Raw genomic sequence first — 27,162 nt, forward strand, 5'->3', positions numbered from 1 at the left:
TTACATAAGCAATCTTGATGCAGCTCGATCCTTATCCTATGAGTTTCTTTTAATGACACATTTTTCTTCATGCAAACAGCCTCCATCACTCACAGTGACCTGCTTTCTCCCCTCCCTTCTTCAGATTCAGGGAGGCAACGCCACAGACCTTCCAGTGAGGGGTGAGGAAAGAGAGAGCCCAGCAGGGGAGCTCAGCTCAAAAAGAAAGGGAAAACTATGCATTTCAGCTACAAAATCTGACAAGACAACAAAGAAGAATTCCTAAATCAATGTATTTCTGGGTTTGGAAATAACCCCAAAAACTTTTTTTTTTCCCTCCAGGAAATGGAATTTATGAAAAAAAAATGTTTTCCAGAAAACGCAACTCTAAAAAAAAGATAAAAAAATATTTCCCCTCCAAAGATAAACCATATCTTCATATCAGGGTTTAATTTGTTTATTTTAAAAATTCTTGATGAAGGATTCTTCCATTTAATTTCATAAGGCATCACCAAAATAATTTTTGGCAAATTTTATTTTACTTATACCACCAAAGTATTGCTTTTTGTACTGAAAGCCAGCAGGATTCAAAATATGTCAAGGACAGCTACTCACACTACATCTCTATTTCCATGCCATAGGAAAATCCAGGGAAAAGTTGCTGTCATCAGCTGATCTCAACTCTTAACAATCCTTCCAGAGCTTCATCCTTTTCTCTCAGTTGTGAAGTTTTAGGGGCTCCTGTGTGACAATTAAAACATCTACACAAGAACTGGGGCAAAAAGGAGGCATTGAGGATATTGCATGAAGATTGAGTCCCCAGTATGGCAATCCGTTTATCCTGAGAAGCAAAAGCAGAAAAGAAGATATTACAATTTTAATAACAGCTATTTCCTGCAGCAATAGGAAAATTAATGCCTAAAAGCAAGAAAAATTTGGGACATTTTTTTCTATTTGGTGTGGTGATTAAGCCCAAACAATCACCTCAGTGTGGCTCAGCCCAAATACTATTTTATTGTTATTAGGAGAAATAAAATTAGAAAAGTGAACTTTGGACTAAATGAAAATAATTTCTCAACCTAAAATAGAACCTTATTTTATTTTCAGGCTATTTCACTCCTTTTATAAATCTCTTTCTATATATGTTTATTTTGAAATGGAAATAATGCCTAAAAATGGCAAGCCCAAAAATTAAATTTTCAACTCATGGAAAGGAATCTCAGTGCCATTTTCCATGACCATTTTATCTTGTCTCTCCCTACTTTTGCTGTATCCAATGCACACTGTTGCCTCAGTCCTCAGAGTAGGGATTTCTCTGGCCAAAGGTGCCTGAGGCACCCTCAGGCAGACTTCTCCATCTCCATTAGGCTCAACCCAGCAGAAAAGTGGGAAGTACCCTGGATAAATTAAACTTCAGAAGTATCTATTTCTCCCACTGACTATAAAAGGCCTCTAAGCAACGAGCTCAGACGGCTCCTTGAAACATGCCAGGGTTTCAAGGCAGGTGAGCTAAATCCCACCCCTGTAACCTGCCATTACTACAGAATTTGTGTTTCTGCACCAAGAGGAGTTACCCAGCTGCACTGCAGCACCTTTGGACAATGGCTGACATGTATGGCCTATGTGGTCTGGATTATTCCAGATTTATTTCCACTCCAACTGAATAAACTTCTTCAGTTCAGCTCCAGTTATTCTAGTTTTGGCCATAAAACAGGAGTGTCCCTTAAGTGGCTCTTTGTTCTTTACACAGCATTAGTAATAAGAGCTGTGCTTGTTAACTCTTTGGAAGAAAAATTCAAGGCTGAGATATTCAAGACTGAGTATAATATTCAAAGCTGGTAAGTAGGAAACTTTTTCAGTTATCAAAATACCATTCTTTATAACTCATTAAAACAACATCTAGATGTTTCTCCAATTTAACCTAATTTAATCTCTCATCTCCCAGTCCACAAATCTGAATTAACTTGCCAGAACTTCTTATGGAGATTGCTAGCACTAACCTCAGGGAGTGCATGGATGGCTGTGGTGGTTCAGCTGCAGCTGACTTCCAGGGGCCACCCAGCCCTCAGCTCCCTCTACCTTCCCCTCCTCAGCAGAGCAGGAGAAGATTTAAAGATTAAAAATCCCATGGTTTGAGATAAGGACAGGGAGATCATTTACCAATTACTGTCACATTAATTTTTTTTTTCAACCTGGCTCAATTTGGGGAAAAATAGTTTGATACATTGTCAATTTAAAAATAGGGTAGGACGGTGGGAAACAAAAGCAAAACTAAAAACATCTTTCTCCCTGCTCCCCTTCTTCCAGCCTCAGCTTCACTCCATTCCCAGCTCTCCTGCTTGTTCCTAAAAATGGCTCTGTCAGTCTTAGAAAGCTCTTGCCTGCATTTCAGCTCATGGTTTTTGCATTTCAAATCCATAAATCTCATGTATTCCACTTCAAGACAGTTCTTGATAGAACAATCTTGAGAGAACATGCTGAACAGTACTTTCTCTTAGCTACATTGACAGGCCTGTTTGAGAAAGCTCTTTAGGAGAGATGAGAAGAGTGAGAGGAGACCTGCTGGCTTTTAAACTCAGATTTCAAGTCAGAGAAAACACGTCTGAACTGTCCCACTCTTCTCCCCACCTCAAATAAATACAACTACAGCAAGGGGAGAAAAAGCAGATTCCTACAGTCATGAGATTCCCTTTAACCTCTTAATGGAGTGCATCCTGAGGTCTGTCAGTAGCATCACACACACATCCCCATTATCCACCATGAAAGATCAAGTAGAGAATGGGGGAGAGAACTGATTTCCTGTCCACTGAGTGGCAGCTCCAGCACAAGTCAATGCTATCTGGAGCACTAAAGTGGAGCAGGGCACTTTAGGATAAAGGCTTAATGCTTTATCTGCTCACATAAATACTTTCAGATAAAAGAAATTGGATTGAAATAACATTCCAACTGTGACACCAACTGACAGGAGTCAGGGAGTGCCCAAGATAAGGTCACATCCTTTACCCTCTGCAAGAAAAAGGAGAGAAAAGGCCGTGTTCAAGTTAAGACTGATACATCAGCTTCATCTGGGAGCTGTCACCCCATGAGCCTTGTGCACAGATTCACGTGGACATGTGGAGGCAGGAGGCACATTGACTGGAAGAGTCATATTTCAGCACCATAGAATTTTGTTGATCACAAGCTCTTCCTTCAAAGACATCAGTGTAGGTACCAGTTCAGCAAGATACCTGAGCAGGCCCTTCAGATGCTCTGCTGCATACAGAGTGTGTGAAACCACACTCACCACCTCTCAGTTTTGACTAGAGGAACAGGCTCTTCTTTCAAAATGTGCCCCTTCAGGTTGCCTCTCTGGGGCATGGTTCCATTTCTCCTCCCACTGCCCATTTCACTCAGACAAATCTGTGTGAGTCCAGCTCCTGCTGGCAAAATTTCAGGCTGGCTTTAAATGAGTTTTTTTTATCTAAAAAGAAGAAATAGATCCCCAGTTTTTATCCCTGCATCATCTGGAAAATGTCAATTTTTCGTTCGCTGAGAATTTGCACAAGGGAAGATTTTATTAAGCTGAAATGAGAAAAAGGAAGAACACATCAATTTGTTCCCAAAACTTACCATGGGTTTTGGCTGGATGTTGTGAGATTCTGCTAGTCTTGACCTCCTAGACCAAGCAAAGAAAACTCAAAAAATGCAGCAGGTAGGGGTAACTATAAAAATATGAGGGTAGAGAGGACTCTGCTTTGAACAAGTTTTTATGGCCAAATACCAGGGATGCAGACAGCCAGCCAGGACATACATAGTCCTAACTTTCCTTACATAGTGTAGTACATGAATACATAGGGATCTGACTTAGATATAATCATAAGTCACTTTCAGTAACCCCCAAAGGTCGTCCCTGACAGATCTCCAAGCAAAGACTGATTCAGAAGAACATCTGAGCACATGCATAATTCTCAGCAGGTGTCTGGTCCTGTTGAAATAAATAGCTGACTAAATAGCTTTAATGAATAGGAATTCAGTAGCTGTGTGAAATAAATAGGGAATGCTCATAACCAGAAAGCAGTCCAACAAATAAACCCTGAAACAACCCAGACAATTTGTCCCACTTCTGTTACATTTGAAAGGTAACATTAAAGGCATAAACTTTATCATTGCAAGATAAATGCTCCATTTCTAAGACTACATCCTGACCCTGTCAAGTCAACATGAAAAATGGGTGCAGACAAAAATGAAAACAGAAGGAGGGACTTGATACAAATTGCAAGTTGTATAGTATCTCAGCTAAGTGCTTTGTGACTCAGAGTTACCACTGTTTCACAACATTAACAAAGGTTCCACTCAAATGTTTTTAAAATAAAAGCATTCATGTTTTTTCCTTTATCATGGGGGAAAAAATATTCCAAATCACAAAGATAACATTCCCTTTAAATATTATTCTTTTCCTGGAACATGAAAAACAGCAAACCCTTGCCCAACAGACAGATTATGGGCAGTCCAGCGTCTTACAGAGCCTGGCACCCTAAGTCTGTGACCATCTAGAGGTCAGAAGACACACTGGAAATATGAATTTTAAATACTAGTAAATAATATCTACACACATGATTGTTAAGGTGCCAGCTGACTGCAATGTGTAAATAAATGGATTTCAGCCATTTTGGTACAGACTGTAATACTAACTTGACAAAGGCAATAGACAAATTTATAGAAATCAGGTCCATAAAATGAAGCTAAAAAGACTAACCAGGATATTAAAAGGACTAGACTTAAATGCTTTCCTAATAAACCATCTTCTTTGCCACTGATGGCAATTAAACACTAGAGTAGAATGACCATTGGTCTAAAGAGTATGGTGTTTCTGATGTTATCACTTATAACTATTTGTGTTTAGTTAAGTCTAGCAAAACAGTTCCATGCTGCCAAAACCTCTGTCTTCAAAAATTTGTCAAGGAAAGGGCTACAGCATGCACACCCACACAGTTTGGTGTCTAAAATTTCAACACAAATTTTGTAAGCACTTCAACATGTGAGCCCTACTCAATCTCCAGTGTCAATGTAAAGAATTTCAAAATTTCACATATCTGCTCACCTGTCTGGCATACATATACTTACTAAGTCATCTTTTGCAGACCTGTCAGGACCAATCTACAGATTACCATGTGCTTCAGATTGAAAAACAGCATATGTTGGGAAAATGAAACAAGTTGCAGCTCAAAATAAGACCCCAGATATCTGAATACAGATACCTACTTGTGAGGCAGAAATTCCATTACAGAGAGAAAGAGGTATCACTACAGTTACCTAAACACTGGGGATTTCTGCCATCACAGGCACCTATATCTGGGCCCATGTGGGCTTGGAGAGTCAACACAAAGTTTATAGGAGACTCCTACTTCCTTGGAGCAACAGATACAGCCAGAGAAATTCAGGATGCCCAAGGTCATGTTAAATGGTACAGAATGCCTGAAACAACTGAGTCAGTTTAGAGAACAGCTCACCTTAGCAGCAAGAGGCAGCTACTGGCTGATAGCTGAATGGAAGTTTAATGACAGAATTGAGTCAGTTGGTGATTCAGTTGCCCAAGCAGCAGTACCTGGTGCCACTGGAGTTGTCCAGAGTGTCTGAGACACCCACACAGGGCTGATGAACACATAAGTGTCTATCCAGGGTACCAGCCATACACCAAGAGTACCCTGGACATCTCAGGTATGCTTAGAACCCCTAGAAGCATCTGACTCCTGATTTCAGTCTCCTATAACAGTAGTTGGACACTTCACTTACAAAGACACACCAAACTCTACCTACTTTTATACTGAGAAGAAACCTGCCCACAGAGCTCCTTCTGGGTGATAAATGTACACCCAAAGAAACAGCAACTGTGACCCACAGGCCTTGATGAGTTCACCTCTGCTGTTCCCAAATGGAACATGTGTCCTCACAATGTATTTTAAGTGTGGTGATTATAGGCAAGAAACACTGCCTCCATCCCACAAAGGCACCTTACACTGGTAGCATCTAATGGTAGATAAGATGGGGCACTGGGGCTTTGGGGAGGAGATAACACCTACATGTGAGCAGACTTCCATGCATATAGAAGAATGGGTGCATATTTATCAATAGATTTTGATCAGTCTGACTGATTGCACTGAGTTACTTTACTGCATCTTTATTTTTTACTGTGCTGATACTATGGCGGTAAGATACCACTGCACAGCAGCTCTGCTTTCAGGTTAAGCACAATTTAGGCACAGCCAAATATTTCAAGATAACCTCAGAAGAAGATTTAGTGCCACAATCTATCATAGGAGATCAAGCCTAAATCTATAGTACACAACACAAGGCCCAGCCTTTACCACATGAAGTATCATTCAGAGTATGATTTGTTTAGCAAAGACTATCATTGTTTACAGCCTTGTCCTTTCTATTGATTGCATTTACTGTGGCTGTGTCGCTGAAGGCTCAGCTGTTTTGGGGTGGTTTTTTTGTTGTTTTTTTGGGGTTTTTTTCAGTTCTCTGTTTCCATTAGCTGCTTCTCCACAGAGAAACAACTTAGCCTAACACAGCACCAGCTTTTGATTTACATCCATTTTCAGCTATGGAAAACAAATAAGAGTTTTCTATGAAAGAGGATAAAGAGGATGAACATTTCACTCTGTGCTCCATCATCTTTAAAATGGGCCACAATTTCTGACTGTCAGCCTGGCCTCTTCCACGGCATTGTTCCATGGGAAGAGAAATAGAGAGAAGATTAACCTTGCAAGGCTCCAAATGCAAGAGTGTTTGTAGAAAAGGAGCAGTTGCTTATTATGACTTTCCTGATCTGTCAGAAAAGAGCACATGGTCAGAACAAGGGAAGTCTAGCCAGGCAATAAATATGGAGTGAAAAAATACATTAACACACTCAATTACCACACACAATGTCACATAAATCACGTGGAGAGCCATTCTCTCTGGCTGAACTGTAGCTGAGTGTGGGGAGTTTAGCTTTCTAGTCCTTCAGATTGTTTGCATGTCTAAGAGCCTGTTAAGAGCTGAGATGTGAGGTTGACCTCTTTTCTATACAGATCTCTACTGAGGGCAGAAACATCCATATTTTCACCCAGTGCTGGGCAGAGGGTTGCAGACAAGGCACAGTTAAATGCTGAGCTCTCATTTGCACATCATACCCTATTTTCTAGATTTGTTTCTTCCTACACAAAAATTTATGTAGGTTGAAAAAAATTATTTGTTCTTTCTGTTTATGGAAACTCAGCCACAAGACTCTGCAAACACTGTTTCTTTCTGACCATAGAAGGAAATAAGAGCCAGTGTGCTTAAGAAAATAAGAAAGGTTCCTTTGCTAGTGCTTGGTAGTGAACTTGCCTTCTGATTATGGCTCCAGCCAAAATCCCGCTTTCATTCAAAAGTACAATTATTTTCTATTTTGAATTCTCCTTCCTTATTTTCTTTTTTTTCCGCTAAACAAGCCAGATCTCCTGTCCATTCTTTCTTTGAACAGGGAAAAGAATGGCTGAAGCTTCCTTTTTCCTAACATCTCTTCTATTGTTTCATACCCTCTCTGTAAAGAACCCTTGTGGTACATCAACAGACATTTCCCATCTTATGGAGGAAAGCATCCTTAAAAACTAACGTCAGAAAATTACAAGTGTCAATGAGCCAGGAGATCACTCTCAAAAATATATGAGCAATATACATGAATGTTACAAATGAAACATAATGCCCTAGAGCTTCTGCTTGTTCTAAGAATCTTAACCTTCCCTCTACTGTTCTTAAATCTTACTAAGCCACCATCTGCCACATACAGTTTTGTTTCTTACTTCTCTAAGTGGAAATTTGGGAAAAAATCACCTGGAATTAAGTTCCTTCTTATGTTCAGCATGAAAGCCAAAGAAAAGCAATAGAAACATGAGTAAGATAAGATTATAAGATTAAAATTGCTTTAGTCACATTTTTCTCAAGGGTGAAGGAAAATTGAGAGCAAAAGAAGCTCTGGCAATTCATTTTTGCATGCACCCTGCCCTTATTTATTCATAACCTGAATTTCTGGGGGGCTACAGAATTGTGCTGTTAAGAAAACAGAGGCAGGCTCAGAATAAAATGCATAGGGAACCATTAAGATTCATGCAACTTCTGCTTCCTGATGTTCTGTATCTCCAACCTGTACTGATGCAATTCCCGTTTGCATTCCCAAAGCATTTTTACACATAAATTATCATGGGGTCAGTTATTATTACACAAATGACTGAGGCTTCCAGGAATATGTCTTTAAAAATCATAGTAACTGTATTATGGTACATACATAATACCATGCTATTTACTGACAGCCCATAATCCTCATTCCAAGTCATTGTGGTCTATCATATCAATTGAGCCTTAAAGCCTTGGGAATGAAAGACCACAGTGGTTTCCCTGGAGCCAGTCTGTAGTAGTGCAAAGTACAGCTGTTACATGAAGACAACTTCAGGCCAGATATTCATAACTGCTGAAATTGTTTTGGAAAGGAATCACTGAAAAAATATAGTAAGCATCCTTGTGAAAGAATAACTGTATGTTTTTATATAAACACATTGCTGCAATAGCCTACCTCGAGGAATAATGGGATTTCAGACTCATAAAATCCAAAGGATATTTGATGCAATTTTTTTTTTTTTGTATAGGTATCCAAATTATACTTGAATGCAGTTTCCCTTGCAAGACAAAAATTTGGGGCCAATTTTGATGTTTGACAGCATTTCTTCATGGCACAGCTTTAGGAAGTGTTGTAAGTGCTTGCCTATCCTAAGGGATGAGGATAGCTTTAATTTTGCAAGGCAAAACTGCCCAGCATGCAATAATTGTAAAAGTGAGTTTGGCAATTATACTTTAAAAACAGAAATGTGATGATGAAATCGGTTGATTGATCACTCTAGCCAGATGTTTGGATTAAAACATCGAAAAGTGTTTAAACATAAAAACATTAAAATCAAGTTCTAAAATTCATTGATTTTTCTCATGGAACTCACAACAACAACACTCCATTGCTACAACACAGCAAAAATTAACATACAAGTTTTTAGTTTGAGCACAGCTGTACATGTGTGTTAATGTGTGCATCCTTGAAACTTAAATTCACTTTGACCATTGACCCATCAAGTGACAGAACACACAGGATTTAAGACTTATTTTTCTGCAGTATAGCCATAATAGTTACACCTCAACTGCTTATTAAGCAAATGTTATCTACCACTGCATGCTAGCACTTCAAGGTTCCTTCTATTGCCTAACAAGTTGTCCACACTCCTGGTGACTACAGTCCTTGTGGCTGTGCCAGGAGCATGTCTTGCAATGAGGCACCCTGGCTAGGCTTTGTTTTGCAAAGAAATTTATTTCTTCATTTTACAGCCTTATGCATCATTCTTCGTTTTACAAGCAGGGTGGAGACCCCCAGGAAGATGAGATGGGCATCTCAGGAGGCTCTCCTAATGAGCAGTGTTTGCAAATAAATAAATCATCCTGGAGCTCTGGGGTTTGTTTTGCACATACACAAGTGCACACACACACAGAGTTCCTCCTTCCATTTAAGGCTTCCTTTGTTCTCCATCATTTCTCAGGGAGTGCAGTATTTCAGTTCCTACCCAGGCTTTCCACCCACTACATCACCAGAAGTTGTTTTCTCCCAACCTTCAGGAACCTCGCAGTGACTCCTTCCCTCTTTTCTTTTTTTTTTTTTCTTTATTTTTTTTTTTTTAGGTTTAGTGGAGTTTTTATTGTTCACAAGTAATGAGAAGGAAATTGAAGAAAGGCAACACTCACCATTGGAAAACATAGCTTTTGCTGTAATTACAAAACAACACAAAACCTGTCACTGTGCTAATACTCATAGTTTAGGCCTGTTTTCCTAAAATTGGCTTTTCCAAAGCTGCATATTATTGTATTTGCAGGGTGCCCGGACAAAGGAAGGAATGATGAATCTGACTCCATGTTCTCAGAAGGCTAATTTATTATTTTATGATACTATATATTAAAGAATACTATACTATACTATACTAAAGAATACAGAAAAATACTTACAGAAGGCTAAAAAGATAATAATGAAAACTCATTACTCTCTCCAAAATCCTGACACAGCTTGACCCTCATTGGCCAATAAGTCAAAACAATTCACATCAGAAACCCAATGAAACAACCACCTGTTGATAAACAATCTCCAACCACATACCAAAGGGGCAAAACACAGGAGAAGAAAATGAGATAAAATTGTTTTCTTTTTTCTCTGAGGCTTCTCAGCTTCCCAGGCAGAAAGTTCTGGGTGAAGGGATTTTTCAGAAAATGTGAATGCCACAGCATATTTTACGTAGAAAATGGAAATAAGCTCCCAAGTTTCCCAGAGTAAATTCTGCTACATACCTGCAGGTTTCTTTCCACATGGGCTGTGAAACTTGGGCATCACAGCCCCATGCCCCTGCAGATACGTGAAGATTTTCTCTCGCAAGCATCACAGAGGTGCTGGATTCTGAGCTAACACTTGTCTGACAGCAGACTTGACTATGAATAAGGGTTTATAACATCCAAGAGGAAGAAGATACTGCTCATTTGCCACAGTGCAATCACTTCAGGGTGCCTAAGGAAGCCAGCAAGCACCAGGCTTAACAACCCAAAGAAAGCAACTTTTACCTTGAGCACAAGCACAGATTCCTACCAAGGAGTGCTGTGGAGCCTAAAAGCACTAACTGGACCCTCAAAAGAAACCCTTCAAACTTCCTCAATCTATCTATGGCTGCTAAAATCCATCCTTTCCTGGATGGGGGAGTCTCTGAACTCCTACTCATGAGAACTGGGGAGGATTAACTGCAGAAATAGACACATAAAAGAATAGTCAAGAGCTTACTTTCTCTCGTGTAGCAGCTGCTTCTGTCACCAGTGGTGGTGGGATGTTACTTTTAATCCTTTCATTACCAGAAAAATCCCAAAACTTTAAAATCAAGTTATGCCTGGTAAGTAGAGGCACACTTTCAGTTACTTAGCGTTTAAGTCCTTCAACAGAATGTATTTTACTTCAGATCTTAATTCCCTAAAAACAAAACCCCACATAATAGTTACCTTCAACAGAACAATTTATCAACAACTGTTTAAGAAATTTATTTATGTATGCATATGCTTTTTTTGCAAAGATTTTAGAACCAAAATGTTATTTTCTTAGTATTACCTAATACTTTGCTAAGTTTCTTAGACTAATAACTTATAGAAATCTCTGATTAAAAAAACAACCCAAACAAGAAAAAAAGTCTGTGAAAATTTTCAGCACAAATCTTTTTTTCTGATTGCGGTTCTTGGTCCAATAAAAGTTTTTGCACTGGCTCACTTACCATAATTCCTGTCTTCATTTTCATACTTTGGTTTTCTACTTGTCATGTGATTCCCATTTTCTGAAATATGATTAATGAGTGAAAAGTATTGCTTTCATACTACATCATACATCATCTAAACCACAAAAATATGAAAATATCGCTGACCAAGATCTCAGAGAGACTCTACAGCTAATCAGACTCTCCCTGCCCTGGAGGTGGGCCCAAACCAAAACCTCAGCTCCAGACAATATGAGACTTTTGGAAATTTGCAACACAAAGTTAAATACCAGCTTTTAAACTCACTTCTAATTATAACAGCCTGTATAACAGTACTTTATAATGCAAATGTACTGCATATCCTAAATCTATGTTGTGTGAGTCAATGGCAAAAGTCCCACTGACTCCCACAAGATCCAGCATCATCTTCAGAATGAAATCAACACAAATAGTTACACATTTGTGCTTATTTTCATTTAAGTGAAAACTTATAAACCCTTTCAATGTTTCCTTGCAAAGTTAAAGATTTTTAATGTATAATCAATCCTATAGTTCTTAATCCACAAATAGTAACAATGTTAAAAACCTGCAGCTTCCTTTTACCACAATAACATTTTCCTTCTACACTTCAGTTTCTGTATGAGGCTTGTTCCACTTCTCTTGTGCTCTAGAAGATGCCTTGGTATTTGCTATCACAAGCAAGTCCCAAAATAAGCTGGACAGGTATGAGCATTCTGAAAGCCATGCAGTCATCCCCACACTGATTTTTTTTTAGTCTGCTATAGCAACATGTAGAGAAAGTAGAAAGTCTTCTGAGCTCAGGGAAAGCCTCAGATACTTAGTTGTTAACTCTCAGTGCCCATATTTATTTCAATCCATATCCCAATGTCTGGGCCATGAGTCTATCATACCACTGAATTCCCATTCTCTTTCCTGCCTTCTCAGTCTTTACAGTATCCCCCAGATAAGTAGATTTTTACCCACTAAGATTTTACCCACTTTTAAGAAGCCCACAGTGCACATGGAAAATATACATAATTTTCCAGTACTAAAATGTCCCAGCACACCAGCAAAGAAATGTACATCTTGAAGTCTTAAAGGATTAAATCTGTTTTGACAGTTACTGTAAATACAAAGGAATTCCACAACATTTATAAGCACAGTGCAGTTTAACAAGCCTTCAGGTTAAGATCATGTTCCCCCCTTTCAGTTCAGACTGTGTGATCCTTCAAAGAGGGGTAAATGAGTTGCAAAAATCATGTAGGGAAATTAAGATTGTTCAAAAACCAAGTGATAAGCATGGCATTACTGTCTGTAATGCATCTTCAGTGTTTCCTAAATGCACATTCTTGGACTTCCAAAGGTATGGGCTTTGTAAAGTACTAAACTGAATAGGAAGAAGAAGTCTAGAGCCATGAACCATGAACCACTGAGCTCATAGCTGACTGCTGGAAACTGGGTTGTAGGGCAGATGAAATATAAATGGAAAGTTCTTGTACTTGAAGTTTGAAAGTTCTCATGAAAATCCATTACCTTCACTAGTAATTATCACATTCTAGATGGTGAGGTTAGGGAGAATATATTTGACCTAAAATTCAAATGTGTGAATTCTGTAAAAAACTGAAAAAGAGAAAGTTGTGCCCTCAAACAGCACATGGAAACTAGGTTGAATTGAGCAGAAAATAACAATATAGTATATCAGAGTTTTACAGCCTAGAGTGGGGAAATAACCTCTTCCCATTGGCAAAACTGGAGTTCTGTAAAGGTGGAACATCTCCTGATGCCATGGTTTAAAATTCACCTTCTGTAAACCCACCAAGTGTCCAGTGTTACATCAATAACCATGTTGGAAGAGGTCAAAACCAAAGACACTGTGAGAGAAGAATAATACCTAGTGTTGAAACCAAATTAGTGGCTGATTTTCCATAGGGAAAATCCATTTTGGCACATGCTATTGTAATAGGCTGTCACGTCAACAATGAATTTATGGCAAATTTTAAAGACATCTAACATACTTGCCAAGTACTGAAGCACAGGGTTTTGCAGCTAAACTCAAGATATAATTTTTTTGGCAAAAACAATTGGAAAAATTTCTCAGTAATTCTAACAGTTTATTTCAGCATTTTCTGATTAGGCTTTCTTAACCCTTTACTGTTGAATATTGTTTTAATTCCAGCAACAGCCTAAATTTTTTTCACATGTTTTTGAAGAAGGGAAAAGCCAGGAGGTTTTCTTACATACTTCATATTTGCTATATTCCATATATTTTTTTTTTATCTAAAAAGATATGGGCATAGCAACAAGATTTTTAAAATATAGTCAAAATTCAGTCATTTACACATTTCAGTCAATAGCAAGATTATCACTTAGGGGCTTAGTTCATCCCAACTCAGATGTTGATGCCTAACCAGAAGTATAGCAGTGGTCCTAAGTAATTTTAATTAGGATTATTCTATCTTTAGCATTATACACATAGTGAGGACATTTTGTTTAAAAGACAAAATATTTAGAAAACATAATTAGGTTTAGAAAATTGAATTCCTTTGGTACTTTTAAGAACTGATTTTAGCAAAGGTACAATCCATTTCAATTAATACAGGTTGGGAATATTCCACTCTTTCTGAGTACATCACAGCAGAGGGGGAAAAAAACCCAAAACCAAAAACCAAAACCAATAAAACAAGTAAACAAAACAAAATTAACCCAAAACACAACAAAAACCCTCAGCCATTACATCAAATTGCTGAAATTGAAAGGAAAAAGGGAAATATTGCAGAATCAGGAAGTCGAAGACACAGTTTTAAATACTTTTAAATTTGCCTCCCAGTGCTACATCTAATAAAATAGCTTTTGTTTTTAGATCATTCTAAACTCAATATCTTTTTCCCAGGTTCTTCTTGTAGCTCCCATGGAGCTCTCCTGGCCCAGAGGTGTTTTGTTTCTTCCACTTGTGATTTTGTGCAGCAGCTCTGGAGGTGTGGAGGTTATCCAAAGGTTGTCTGTGGGTGCAGGTTATGTAATCACTTCTTTACAACCGTAGGCCCTTTAGAAGAAGGGGAATTATCTGAAAGCTGTGCCATTTACAATTTCTGATCCACAGCCTAGTGAAGTCAAGGACCTTTGGTTTCCCATCTGATGGCTGCAGCTCCACTTTTATCTACCTCCCTGGTAGTTCAGTTTAGTTCATGCCAATGATGCATCTTTGATGCATGCCTAGTGACTGCCTCCAGGTCAGAAAACATGGGATTTGGGAATTAAAGCCATGACTGTACAAGGGATATGAGCATTGAGAAAAAAAAATTAAAAAGTGGTCCCTGCTCCACTTGCTTCCTTGGTTCTTTTCCAGAGCCCATGAAGTACTCCACTATCCAGGAGGCAGCCCCTTGGTGCAGCCCTGCCTCCCAGGGTAAGCTGTCATTGAAAGGAATCTCAAGACCTATACTGAGCTCTTTGACATCTGCCAAGGACTAAGTGAGCAACCAGGTCAGAATCTGAGAAGCAGAAGCCTTCCTCTTCAAGTGGCCCAATTTAGCTTCTGGCTGCTTTAAAAGTCACAGGAATAGGAGTCTCCCTCTCAAAAGGAAGCACTGCAGATATCATTACTAAACAGCCTCCAAAATAATGTTGTTTCTTCTTTCTTGTGAGGGCCAGCTCAGCTGCCTGGTTGAGTTCTCTTCCCTTCAGCTTAGATTTCTAAATCAAACAAGGCAACTCTCTTTGAACCTAGAAGGTAAGGATCAACACAGCTGTCATTTAATCAGTATGACTGCAAAGAGGCATTCCAGCCGTAGTTTAGATGCATAAATAAACACAGAAAGATAGAAAGAACAACCCTGTTGTTTGGTTCTGCCTGTACTCAGACTCATCCTTGACAATTGTCTCCACCAGCCTAGGGATGCGGGTGCTTCATGCAGGGCTGTGTGGGATGCCATGAAGAGCTTTCTCACACAGACTTGTGTGGCGCTTGTCAGCCATCTGACAATCCATTCGCAAAGGAGAGCTCTCCCTGCCTCCATCCTTCCCTCCCTCCCTCTCTCCCTCCCCTGCCTCCCCAGCCCAAGGGCCTCCTGCTGCGCTGGAGCAGCCCATCACTGGTCACCTCTCTGCATTGTCTGAAGGCCCCTCGCCATCTGGACCACCTAGGAGAAAATGTTTTCTTAAAGAGGGGAAGATTAGGGAGTGGGGATTTACACCTCTGTCCCCAAGGTAATTACCAGATGGCAAATGGCTTGTTTGCACTTGATGAATCAGAGCCTACCAAAGTGGCTTGGATTTCATTTCCAACCAATCCTTTTGCTTTACAGGCTGAAGAGGTTTTTCTCACCCTTTACATAATGATTTTAAGGTAAAGCTAACATTAAAGCAAAAGCCTGCCATTAGTGGGGTGGATTTCAGTGTGCTGGGACTTCAGCCATACCATTTCTGACAACATCTTAACCCTTTGCTTGTCACTGCTGGGTCTTGCCAAGAGCTTATGGCAAGAGTTTACTCACCTGAGTAAGCAAAACAAAATAAAGCCATGTCTCCCAGGGCTTCAGAAGGAGACTATAAACTTGAGGACTGTCAGCAGTCTTTTGCTTCAAACATTCTACTCTGGTAAGAAAGATGGAATTAAAGCCATTGCCTTTTGAGGAATTAAATCTTTGCCCTTTATTTTTTCCTTTCCAAAAACAGCTGTAGAAATAAGCAGTATTTGAACTGAGCAATAACAATAGAAAAAATAACAGAACAAACATATTCAATGGAAATTTATAGTCTGTGCTTTGCTTTGTTTCCTTCAAAAAATACAGAGCAAGAAATTTAAACAAACCTAAAATGAATGCTCTCTTTAAGGTCTTCTGGTAACTATAAGCTCCCACTCCTGAATTGAAGCAATATGACATTTAAATGTCATCTTCAAAACACTAAATCCAACTAAACTACAAATCTGATGTCTTACTTGGCATTCATAATGTTCCTAAATCTTCTGCTGACTTTCTATATATTAGCAGGAATAAAAAGCAGTGTTTGCTTTGTTTGTTTGGATTTTTTCTTGATTTCTTTTCAAAGGGTTTTTTCAAATTAACAACAAATGCAGGCAACCAGCAAACAAGAGGCCAAGGTGGGACCCTCTTTAGTTCCACTTTGCAGAGTTCCCTTATGAATTTGCTGTAGCAATTGTCCTAGCCATTTACTCAATTGTCCTATGGCCTTTTCTCATTCACTGTCCTGCCTCATAACTATGGAAAAATTGGATTCTATTATGAGCTTTTTTCCTTTACTCTGGTTTACAGTGCTCATTTTCTCTCTTTGATAGATTTTATTTCTACCAATGTGGTTTAGATGCTTCTGTATTAATTTCAAGATTTCAGACTGCCTTTTTCCATGTGCTGGAATTATCCTATCCTATTATCCTATCTTCTCCATGGAAGCTCATGAATGAAAATACTGCCTTTTCTTTTGCACCCATTTCTAAGCACAGTTCTGCCTAAGGAATGATATTTTTAATCAACCATAATCTCCAAATCCAAGGACTAATTGAGAAAGACCTCTCTAATTGAGAAAGACCTTTTTAATGCTGGCCCTAAAATAAGCATTTATTTTCATTATATGGTCTCACACCCCACAGCTGTTTGCAGCAGAATAGAAGGCATGGAAAGGCCTTCAACAAAAAAACAGCTTAACAGTGGTATAGGATCCAGACAGCACCCACCAATCTATATGCATTTCTTTTGCTTGTCAAAGTTTAGGGTTAGGTGCACCAGCAAAAAGAACCAATCCACCTAACCCTAAACCAGGCAAGACTAGGAGGACAAAATGATGACTCCTTGTAAAGAGGAGCTCCCTGCAGGGGGAGGCTCAGGAACCTGTCTATTGACTGACCAGTCCTGAAACAAATTCTTGAGCTGCCAGAGAGTAAGACAAAGCCATGCAAGGTAAGTAGAATGAAAGATGAGAAAGAAATATCTGGGCTTGTGACAGGAAAGAAAATATATAAAGTGCTGAGAAAAAAAGCAAATAAATTATGAATAAATGATGCCTGGATAACAGCAACCCAAAATCTGGTATCTGAGTTCAGCAGAGCACATTTCTCCTGCCTCTCTGAGTATGGCATCAATCAGCCTCTAGAGGTGATAACTGGACTGGAAAGTTGGACTGAGCACCTACCATTTAGGTGAGCAAATTTATATGAGATTTATCTTACCCCCTATGCAAAAGTACTGGAAATTGTCATTCTAGCTGGCATCTTTATTAAGCTGTGACTTTTTACACTTGCTGGATTGATACAAATCAGATAACTCTCCTATTCCATTTACCTCCTCAGGAAACCAAAGTAAAAGGGTATCATAGTGATAGTTTAGTCTTAACCATCACAAGACAAGTGGGCAGTGCCATACTAATTATGCTGATCTGTTAGTAAAACATAGATCATGTGCTATTATTGATGGAGTTCTGCTCTAGGTACAAGTTTGGTTATACCAGACTGCTCATTGCACGTGGGAATCTCCTGGCAACAGAAATTGTTCCAGGTTTGTTTGACAAAAAATGTGATATTCCACCTAGTTTCATTTAGTACCACAGAACACCAGGACTGAGGAAGTCAAAGAAGACCCTGATCCATGCTCCACAGATTGCAACTGTCTGCTTCTTAGGCATCAAAAGCTACATCTAAACAAATTAAAACAATGCACAAGGGCTGTTTTCTGGCATTGCAAGCAGTAGCATAGCACAGTTTGCATCCATATGGCTACAGTGTTCTCCCTCCCCAAGGAAAGAAAAAAAAAAAAACAAAAAAAGAGAGAGAAATTAATCCAAATTTCCTATTACAAACAGTGCCTGACCTGTTCTGAACCACACCAGGGTTCTGTCTGGGAGAATATTAGCTTGCATGGGCCAACACCATACCAACAAGCATGCCAACAAATACACAATATAGGCTATTGAAGGACAGTCCTCATCCTATGCCCCAGCCTTATTTAGTTTAGTTACTAGTATAGACACAGTCAAAATAGACAGAATATAAGGCAGTGATTTTCCCTAAACTCAAAAGCTGAAAAATTCAACTCAGCCTTTGTTTGTAGATCACATTATTTACAGGATCTTTAACATCCCCTAGCAACAGACACTAGGAGGACTGGTTGAAACTTAGAAGTTACAGGAGCAGCATGTACTGGCAGGGAGAAAGCAGGCAGTGAGAGCGGGTCTCTCCGTCCTGGAGAAGAGGAGTCAATGCCTTCCATACCATGAGTTCTAGGCAGGCACAACAGGCTTGTCAGCCTCTGAAGAGCACCCCCGGGGCTCCTCAGGACCCACACAAAAGTGTGATTTTTTCCTTTTTTTTCACTCTGTCATTGTCAAACAAACATGTCCCCGCATACACAACAATTCTGTGTGGCCATGGCTGTGCAGGATGCTGCACAGCTGCATCTCATGATGTCCTGCCGGGGTCGGCTGTTGCTTGTCTCTGCCCCAGCACGGGAAAAGGTGGTTCTGGGCAGGCCGCGCTCTCGAAGGAGGAGTCTGGACTCTTGCTTTTCGGTCTTCAGTTGAGTTTATTATTTCTTATCTACAAAGTTTTCCTGTCTGTCCAGCCGAGGTCTGATCAGCAAGACAGCCAAGGGCACTCTCTCCCGCCCACGGGGCGGTTGTCTCTTTTATAATAAAAACTACGTATAAGATATTTACCTTTAATTCCCAATACTTTCTGCCCTTGTTGGCAAGTGCACTTTCTCTATGAACCAATCCACACATGCCAACATCATCCTGAACATGGATGCCAAGGGGAAGAAAGACGAAGGACAGGGCATGCCCAAATTCCTCCATCTTGGGACTCCTGATCCATGCACAGAATTCTAGACCCCCCTGTACAACACATAAAACCCCCCTGTACAGTGCATTATAACTCAAGTTCTAGCAAGTGAATGTCATCCCCTCACCATTCAGGGCCTGAAATTCTCTCATCTCCTCACCTTCAGGTGTCATTTCTTTAAAAGGATCAAAGTCAAGCCACCAGGTACTTTTGGCAACATTCCGGGACCTCCGAGCCCCCCAAGGGTTGTCTCGGTAGCTCTGGACATCCGGAGTGATGTACTGAGTTCCCACAGTGTCCAGCATGCCAGACACTGAATGATGTTAATGGGACACTCAAAATCCAGAAGTACCACTGGGACAGCACCACTGACAGTAGAAAGCTCCTCTGTTGGGCAGAAAGGATATGGTGAGACCTGATATTCGTCAGAAATCAGGACTAGAGAACATTGTGACAGTACAGACAGTGATAATGTAAAGGACATGCAAGTCCTTCCTTTGTTTCCACGCTTTAGGAAGAAGGGTGGGTTGATAATGTCAAATATAGGTTTAATTGTTCCTATGCCTTTTAGGAATACCTGTTATTATACACACATTATTTATTTAGGTATAAAAATTAACTCCCCTGACCCCACCAGACCAAGGAAGACGACTGTAGCAGAAACTGGGGCCCTGAAGGCTGTATCTTCATTTGGCAAAGGAAAACAGCAATATTCATTCTGAATTTGAAGAATGACCTCTAATGAATGTTTGCTAATGATAGACACTTTGGAGGCCTTCAATAATCAGGGATAACTCTGCTATCCAAAACAAATAATCATAAACCAGATTTTTTTTTAAATAATGCTAATAATAAACAAAAGGGAGTAATTTATCAAGTGCTGCATACGTGGATGGTTTCTTCCTCCAGTTCAGAGGAAAGCTGAAATTCAGAACTTGAAGTTTACGTTCTTCTTGTTGCAAATCTGTCTACATTTGTGTCATAGTTCTCACTGGAAATCAAACCTTCTCAAATTGGCTATCAGTGCATTGCAATACTGTTCATTGTATTTCATCTAATTTAGCAATGGTTCTTTTAGACTGATTTATACTATGATATTATCATCTATTCTCCTTCATAACTTATGTGTTTAAAAGCCAAATTGCACAAAAGGAAAGAAATCTCAAAACTCTTCCATTCCTACAATATTTGTGTGCCTAGACAGGCATGCCCCCACACTGGTGTCACTTGTCCCACTGTCACCAGATAACCACAGGGAGCAGCCTGTGCTTGATATTACTGTGTCAGGTGACATTAATAAATGTTTGACTGTGAGGTTTAGAGCAGTGGATGAGAGTTACCATTTTTACAGTCTGTTGTATAGCAGGCCATGTCCCCCACCTTGTGAATTCCCTTTGACCATCTGCCATCTCCTTTAAAATTCCCAGCTGTGTTTACTGGACCTCAGCCTTCTTCAGTGAAAGGTAGGAGAGCAGCTCAGTGAAAACACAAGAGTTGAATGAGATCTTCTTGGCTCCCTGGCAGTCCAGAGCTCAGGTGAGATGCTGGCATGGTACTTTCACATCTGGATTTGGTTTCTTCCAAATCTGTAAGGACAAAACTGGTCTTCACTGCTTATCTCCTTCATTTTGAAAAATAGCTTCATCAGGTTTTGCCTCCTTATAAAATACTAAATACAGTTTAAAAAAGGTCCAGTCATATTCTAGCTTTTCATGTCTCAAATGGCACTTCTGTGGGACCTTTGGAAGAAGGTTCACCTATATTAAACAGGAACAGGCTGCCTGAGACACTGAGGTGCTACTGCTGCATCCCACAATCACTGGAGCTTTTTCAGATTGTGGTTGTTAGTTGCTTGAGACAGAATAAATTGCCAAACATAGTAGTGAAAATAATTATATTTCCAATTGATCTTGATGCATTTTCACTGTTCATCATGAATCTAAAATAATTTTGTATTTCTGGACCAGTATGTCACTCACATCTCTACCAGAAGGGCTCAGTAGGAAAACAGCATTACTGAAGTCAGGAGTGTGGGCCTTGTTTCAGGCTATGTAACACCACTGCCTCCAGCAAAAAACACTTCATGACTGGGATGCAGAAGTCAAAGGCAAAGATGCATTTCAAGCCTTATTCCTGTAGCTATTGCTTACAGAACCAGGCCTGTCTGGACCAATAATATACCAAATTCCTTTGGTAGACTTTGTCTTTATGCTTCATTAGGAAAATTAGGATAGCTGGAGAGAGACTAGAAATTCACAGAGGATTCAGTTCATAGAGAATCTAACTATGTATAATATGCTAAAAGCACTTCCTATACACAGGCAAAGCTGAATCCAGCCCCAAACTACTTTTGTTTAAAATACAGTGCAGCTCATATCCTAGTAAACAATTTACAGTGCAGTTACCATGATTTGAGTTTTGGATATCTGAAACATCTTTTTTTCAGATGGAACTGGATCATGTTCTGCATTGCCTGTTAATTACTTTAAAGTATCTCAGCCTTTTTTGAATACCTAATTGTCTGAATTCATATCAGCTTCTCTTAGAGATTTGGTGAATATGATTTGCACCACATACTAGTTATTATCAGTGTGTATACTGAAAATGCAGAGCAAGATAATGATGATAATGAATCTCAGGCAAGTTTTTGTGTTTGCTGTTTCTTCTCCCCATCTGGCTCACCCAGCTCAAAACCTTACAAATACATAATACCATTCCTTAGAGTAAACATACTGTAACTCGATTTTCTTCCCCCAAGCAAGCAGCCAGATGAATGGCCTTGGATTATTCTGTAACAGAAACACTCATAAGGGGTCTGTGATAAGCAAGTGAATGGAAATGGAGAAGTGCCCTGTTTAAAATCATCTAAACATTTTCTCTTAACATGAAACATTTGAAAATGTGTAGCTCAGTGTTTGATGAAACACAGGACCCTGTTGTCTGTAGCTCAGTTCTAGGCCCTTCTTTAAATGTAATCTTTTATCCAAGTCACATGTGTTTTCAATAACTTCACATGTGGATGCAGTTACACCAGAAAACTGATTCACAAGTACTTTAGAGGCTCCTCTATCTTTCAGACCCACCTAAAGTTTCTTTCCATTTTTAAAAATGTTTTTTTAGAAAGCATATGAAGGGAAATAATCAGTTTTGCTTGCTTACAACACAACTGCCCTGGTCTGAATCATAAGTACAGCATTGTTCAAAGGAACAGCTGGTACCAACTCCAGAAGTTTAAGCACTTCCCTCCAAACAAAAAACTCTGTTGGGTCTGTTAGTCATCATCTCCCACAGGTATTGATTCAAGGCTACAGTTCTGCCTATTCCTGCCATGGCTAAAAAGATTTGTTACAAGGTTTTCGGAAAGGAGCATTTTCATGCACAAGCAAAAGACTGTTTCTTTCTTGTCTGCTAATCTCCAAGATTATTATACCTTCTTGAAACATTTTTAACCACATAAAGGGCAATCACACTTTAATGATAACAATAGAGCACTAAAAAGTTGTTTCTACAGAAAAGCACATACAAAGATAGTTTTGCCCTCAGGCACTGCAACTATATAAACAGATCACTTCACTGTAAATCTGAATCAATTCTGCCAGCATTTTCCATCAGGAAACAAAATTTTAGGGATAGGATCTGTTTGAAATATATTCTCAGGAACTGAACTCCTATTGCACCTTATTATCAAAGCAAGCTTAACACAGGTCACCTCCTCTTTTCCAGGAGTGCAGTTTTACTGCTCCTTCTGAGCTATGCCAGAGGTGGGAGCTTCAAAAAGCAGTTTAACTACTTTGGGAACTGTACTTACATTGTGCTTTCAAGAAACTTCTGCTAACAAGCAAATGGTAAACTTTGAACTTCCTTGACAGTTTTCTAGGACATCTCCTTGACAGTTTTCAGTTATGGTACTTATTGCCTTCATTCATATCAGGGCCCATTTTGTCCTGGAATACACAGGTATTCAAAAACAGAAGTTTGCATATAAATCCCTTCATAGCCTGTGGACTGATGGTTTGATCCTAAATGCCAAAGTAATGTAACTCCTTCAGTTTAGCACAGGAACCTCTAATAGCATAGAGAAATCAAGCAGGACATGAGGATTTAAATGTCATGCTTACATGGCCTGGGTTTGGTGTGACCAGAATATTTCATCTGCAACTCAAAATCAGAAGCTGTAAGGGATGCAAAACTTTAGGAAAACATTTTGAGTTCCAGCCACCTTACTACAATCGGGGATATTTCCTAGAGCAAGTGGAAGGAGTTATTGTTGGTAGGTACAGGAAAGTTGAGGTTGCCCAAATCTTTTCAGTTGTATTTGCAGATTATGTCTGGACTTGAAAAAAAAAAAAGGTGTTCTTAGATCTTTGGCCTTTCTACCATAAAATAACAAGCAAATAAATACCATGTTTCAAACATGTGTTTATCGCATGTCAGTCTCAGGATCATCCAGACCTTTTCTCCTCAGTAAGAGCACTCCTTCATTCCCATGAGATCCAATGCCAAGTGAAGGGCTGTCTCTCACACTGTGGGTTGAGATTTACTGCCTGGCTGTACCCTGGGCAGCTCTGGGAATGGCAGCAGGACACCACTTCATTCAACACAACATCAGGACACAGATGCGTGAATTTCAGCCCTGACCACTGCATTTTTCTGAGTCTTCTGCAGCTTGTGTAAAACCCATGTGTGGTCTCAAAAATGATCCATGTGGTACAGGTGGAGGGGTGAAGTGTGTCTGTCCTTTCAGGAGACAAAGTTTCCAAAGTCCACATTATCCTCTCTGACCCCTCCTGAGTGACTCATGCCAGAAGCTGAGGTTCGTCACAGCTGAAGTTGTATCAACAATATGCATGGTGATTCATTAATGACAGAATATGGGTTCACACTTTCTAAGTCTCAGCATTGTGGGCAGGATCCAGGAAAATGGTTACATGCATGTATACATTTTATTCATGTAGAATCTATGGGACAAAAATTGGTGTGCTAGTTAAATGTTATGCATGTACCTCATCAAGGGCAGAGTGTTTGTGCTTTGGAGGATCAGGCTTTACATAGCACAGCCTTGGTCCCAAAGCTACAGACATACCTTAGAGTAAAAAAAAAAAGCACAGCATGATGACAGGGTCTAGGTCAAAACCTGGGGACGAAGTCTCCAGAATAAGACCAAGGGACACAGAAAACATGCTCCTCACAGAGGGCTGGCAGCAAAGAGGGCTGGCATCAAAGAGAGCTGTCAGCCCATCGTCTTTAGCAGAAATTATTTGTGGTGACCTAGACTGTTAATTAGACTTATAGTGTTTATTATGATGTCCAAGGCTTTTTTCACATTGTTGAGAAAATTATAAACTTTTAAAATATAAGCATTACCTTAAAATATGCCTGTCTGAATTAGTCTAACTTAGCCTTTTGCTAAGTGCATTTATATGAAGAATTAATGGGACAAAATTTTATAAAATTACAAAGCTAATCAGAAGTCAACTGCCATTTTCTCTAATACAGTTTTGTTGGACATTTCAGGCAGGTTTAAATATTTGACCAGATAATTTTATCTTTTGAGGAATGACAGTGGTAGAAACTATCTGAATGCCCTTGTCTTTCATTGGATGTAACCTTTGCTTTCTCTTAGCTGAAGGTCCCACTCTGTTCAAAGTTTCTATACAATTGCATTTATGATGTAAAATTCAGAAGACACAAATTAAGTCTGCCTATTACAGACAAGGAAAAATGAGCAAAATCTACATAATAGTAACCCTGCAGTCTATTAGAAAACAGCTTCCAGAACTTATGCCTTAAAATGTCAGCATCAGGCTATAAATTAATTTAACCTGAGTTTTGAAAGATTTATAACCATTGTGGTTATTTGGTGGAGTAAATCTACATAATAAATTTCTTTACAGTCATATTCAACTTATCCAGTGCAAATCCAAAATACTTCAAGTAAATCACAGATTTCATAGATGTGGATGGAGATATAAAATGTTAAAGTTTCAGTGCAAGTGCTGTGGTTTCAAACTGAAATAACAAAACAGGATCTGGTCTGGAGAACACGAGTCCCATGAAAATCTTTACAACAAATTCAGAAGGAGTATAGGTTACATGTCAAGTATAGGTTGATCAGAAATTGTATAAATGCTGAAGTAGTAGTAGTAAGCAGGATCTTAAGCTAATTTATCCTCCAGTGACTGCAAAAAAAAGCAGGGACTTGCTGAGAAATGCAAAGTAGAAACTAAAATGAGAAATTAAGATAAAGTAAGCCAGTCTGCTCTCTTGGTTGAAATTCCTCTTATTCTTCAGAGATGAGGAGATATTGACTTCATTACAGAGACTGAGCCTTTTCACATTTCATGCTGTTCAGCAGCCATGGTGGTATGAAAAGGGAAATTGCTGCCTTACACAGTAGAAGCAGCTTCATTGTCTCCATGTCCTATTACTCTTCACACACAAGAAGCAATCAGATGGTAGAACTTTCTGGCAAGGGACTCCAGCTGCAAGAACAACCCGTCCTCTGGGGAGAAAAATAAAAGAATCTTATGTAAACCATTATCAAGGGAAATACTTTCAAAAACAGGGGAGACAGGAGTCAAAATGTGAGCATGTCTATTTGTAAAGGGAGGTCAGAAGTACAGAAAATGAGAAAAATATTGTATGGTCTCACCAGTAATTTAGTTCTTATGGGGAAAGTTAGCTGAACTCTTCCTCTTCCCTTCTCAGCCTCAACCATGTCTGGTTCTCTGGTTTAAAATTCAGTTCAGTACCTCCCAGACAGGGAATATTATTTCCTCCCTTCTTTATAGATTTCTCTGGTTTACATTACCATTCAATAAATATATTACAAAATGTTATTTGCCTCTGTCTGCAGCTTTTGAGTAGTTGCAGTGATCTAAAAGGTATCACAAATTAAATTACTGGATCCCACCCCAAACTCATCAGGGCACATTGGGGAAGAGAAAAATCAGGCAACCTCCTTGCATCTGGAGCTCAGTGTTTACACATTTCAGCAACACACATTGCATTGTGCCAGTACCCTTCTTGAAAAGAAACTGTGCAGTGAACTGCATGGAGCAGTGCTGCTCCCCCAGCCAGCCTGGCAGTCAACACTGTGCTTGAGGGAGTTTAATGTACACAGACGTGGTTTTGATTTGGTGACCTTCATTTTTAGCAGGAACTTCTTCTGAAGTTGGTCCATGTAAATGACCAGAATCTGGAATGAAATCTAAGAACTGTATGCACTACTTGTGTCCAAGATCAGTAGTAAATTCAAACAAGGGTAGCTGGAGAAAAGGGATAGTCTCATATAGGAATATGTTTTTAAGGTTAAACATATTCTGCAGAAGCAAATAAAGAAAATCAATTCAGTATTGTCAGCAGGTATTTAAGAGCAGCGTTAACTGCACAAAGACCGTGCAACTGCTGAGCCAATTCTACTGAGACACTTTGGGCATCAAATCACCACCTAAATAACACCCTCACAAAAAAAACCCCCATGTTTACTGTAGCAGCATTTCCTTACTGCATTAGTATTCCTATTACAGGGCAGATACTTTAGGGCCAGGACCATGTGAGCCATTCCTGGAATGTTCCTGACTGGGATGATGGTGGGTCTGAAAGCAGCCTAAGCACTTCAGAGGCGAACCTTCCCAAGCAAGTGGTCAAAATTGCTTAAAAAAGTGGATATTAAAGTAGGGTGAGAAGCAAATCCACTGTTACAACCATCTGGGTCTCTTCAGGGGAGCTTAGGCATCAATTTGGACCCAGTCACTTCACCCAGCTTTCCCATGATCCATTCCAAAACTGGGATGGGAAAGTGAAAAATGAAAATTGTTTTTGGAGAGTGTTCTGAAATATTTCAGAATTAAGATTTTTTTTTTTTTTTAGTGGGATTTCTTGTGAGATCGATGCTGGCACACTCATTGACTTTATCAAAGAGTTGCCCAAGATCAGCAGTGAAAATAAAGCTGCATAAGTTAAAAGCAGGCCAGTAGTATTCTGTTACATTTGTTTATTTCTGGGAATCCATTTAAAACAATAGGGTGTTTCTCTTGTTCATCCTACTGTTCTAGCACAAATCTCCATCTGTATTCC

General features: G+C 39.4%; 1 long non-coding RNA gene across 1 annotated transcript in view; it reads right to left on the reverse strand.

The window, feature by feature from the left end:
• Nucleotides 1-496: 496 nt before the first annotated feature.
• LOC135284448 (uncharacterized) overlaps nt 497-27,162 on the reverse strand; it is a 53,596-nt gene continuing 26,930 nt past the window's right edge. Inside the window, exons 2-4 of the long non-coding RNA XR_010349849.1 lie at nt 22,892-25,585; nt 19,244-20,669; nt 497-820 (exon numbers count right to left, since the gene is read on the reverse strand). This is a non-coding gene — a long non-coding RNA (uncharacterized LOC135284448). The remainder of the gene's footprint in view (nt 821-19,243; nt 20,670-22,891; nt 25,586-27,162) is intronic.

Source organism: Passer domesticus, chromosome 1 (genome assembly GCF_036417665.1).
Source record: "Passer domesticus isolate bPasDom1 chromosome 1, bPasDom1.hap1, whole genome shotgun sequence".
Classification (NCBI taxonomy): Eukaryota; Metazoa; Chordata; class Aves; order Passeriformes; family Passeridae; genus Passer; species Passer domesticus.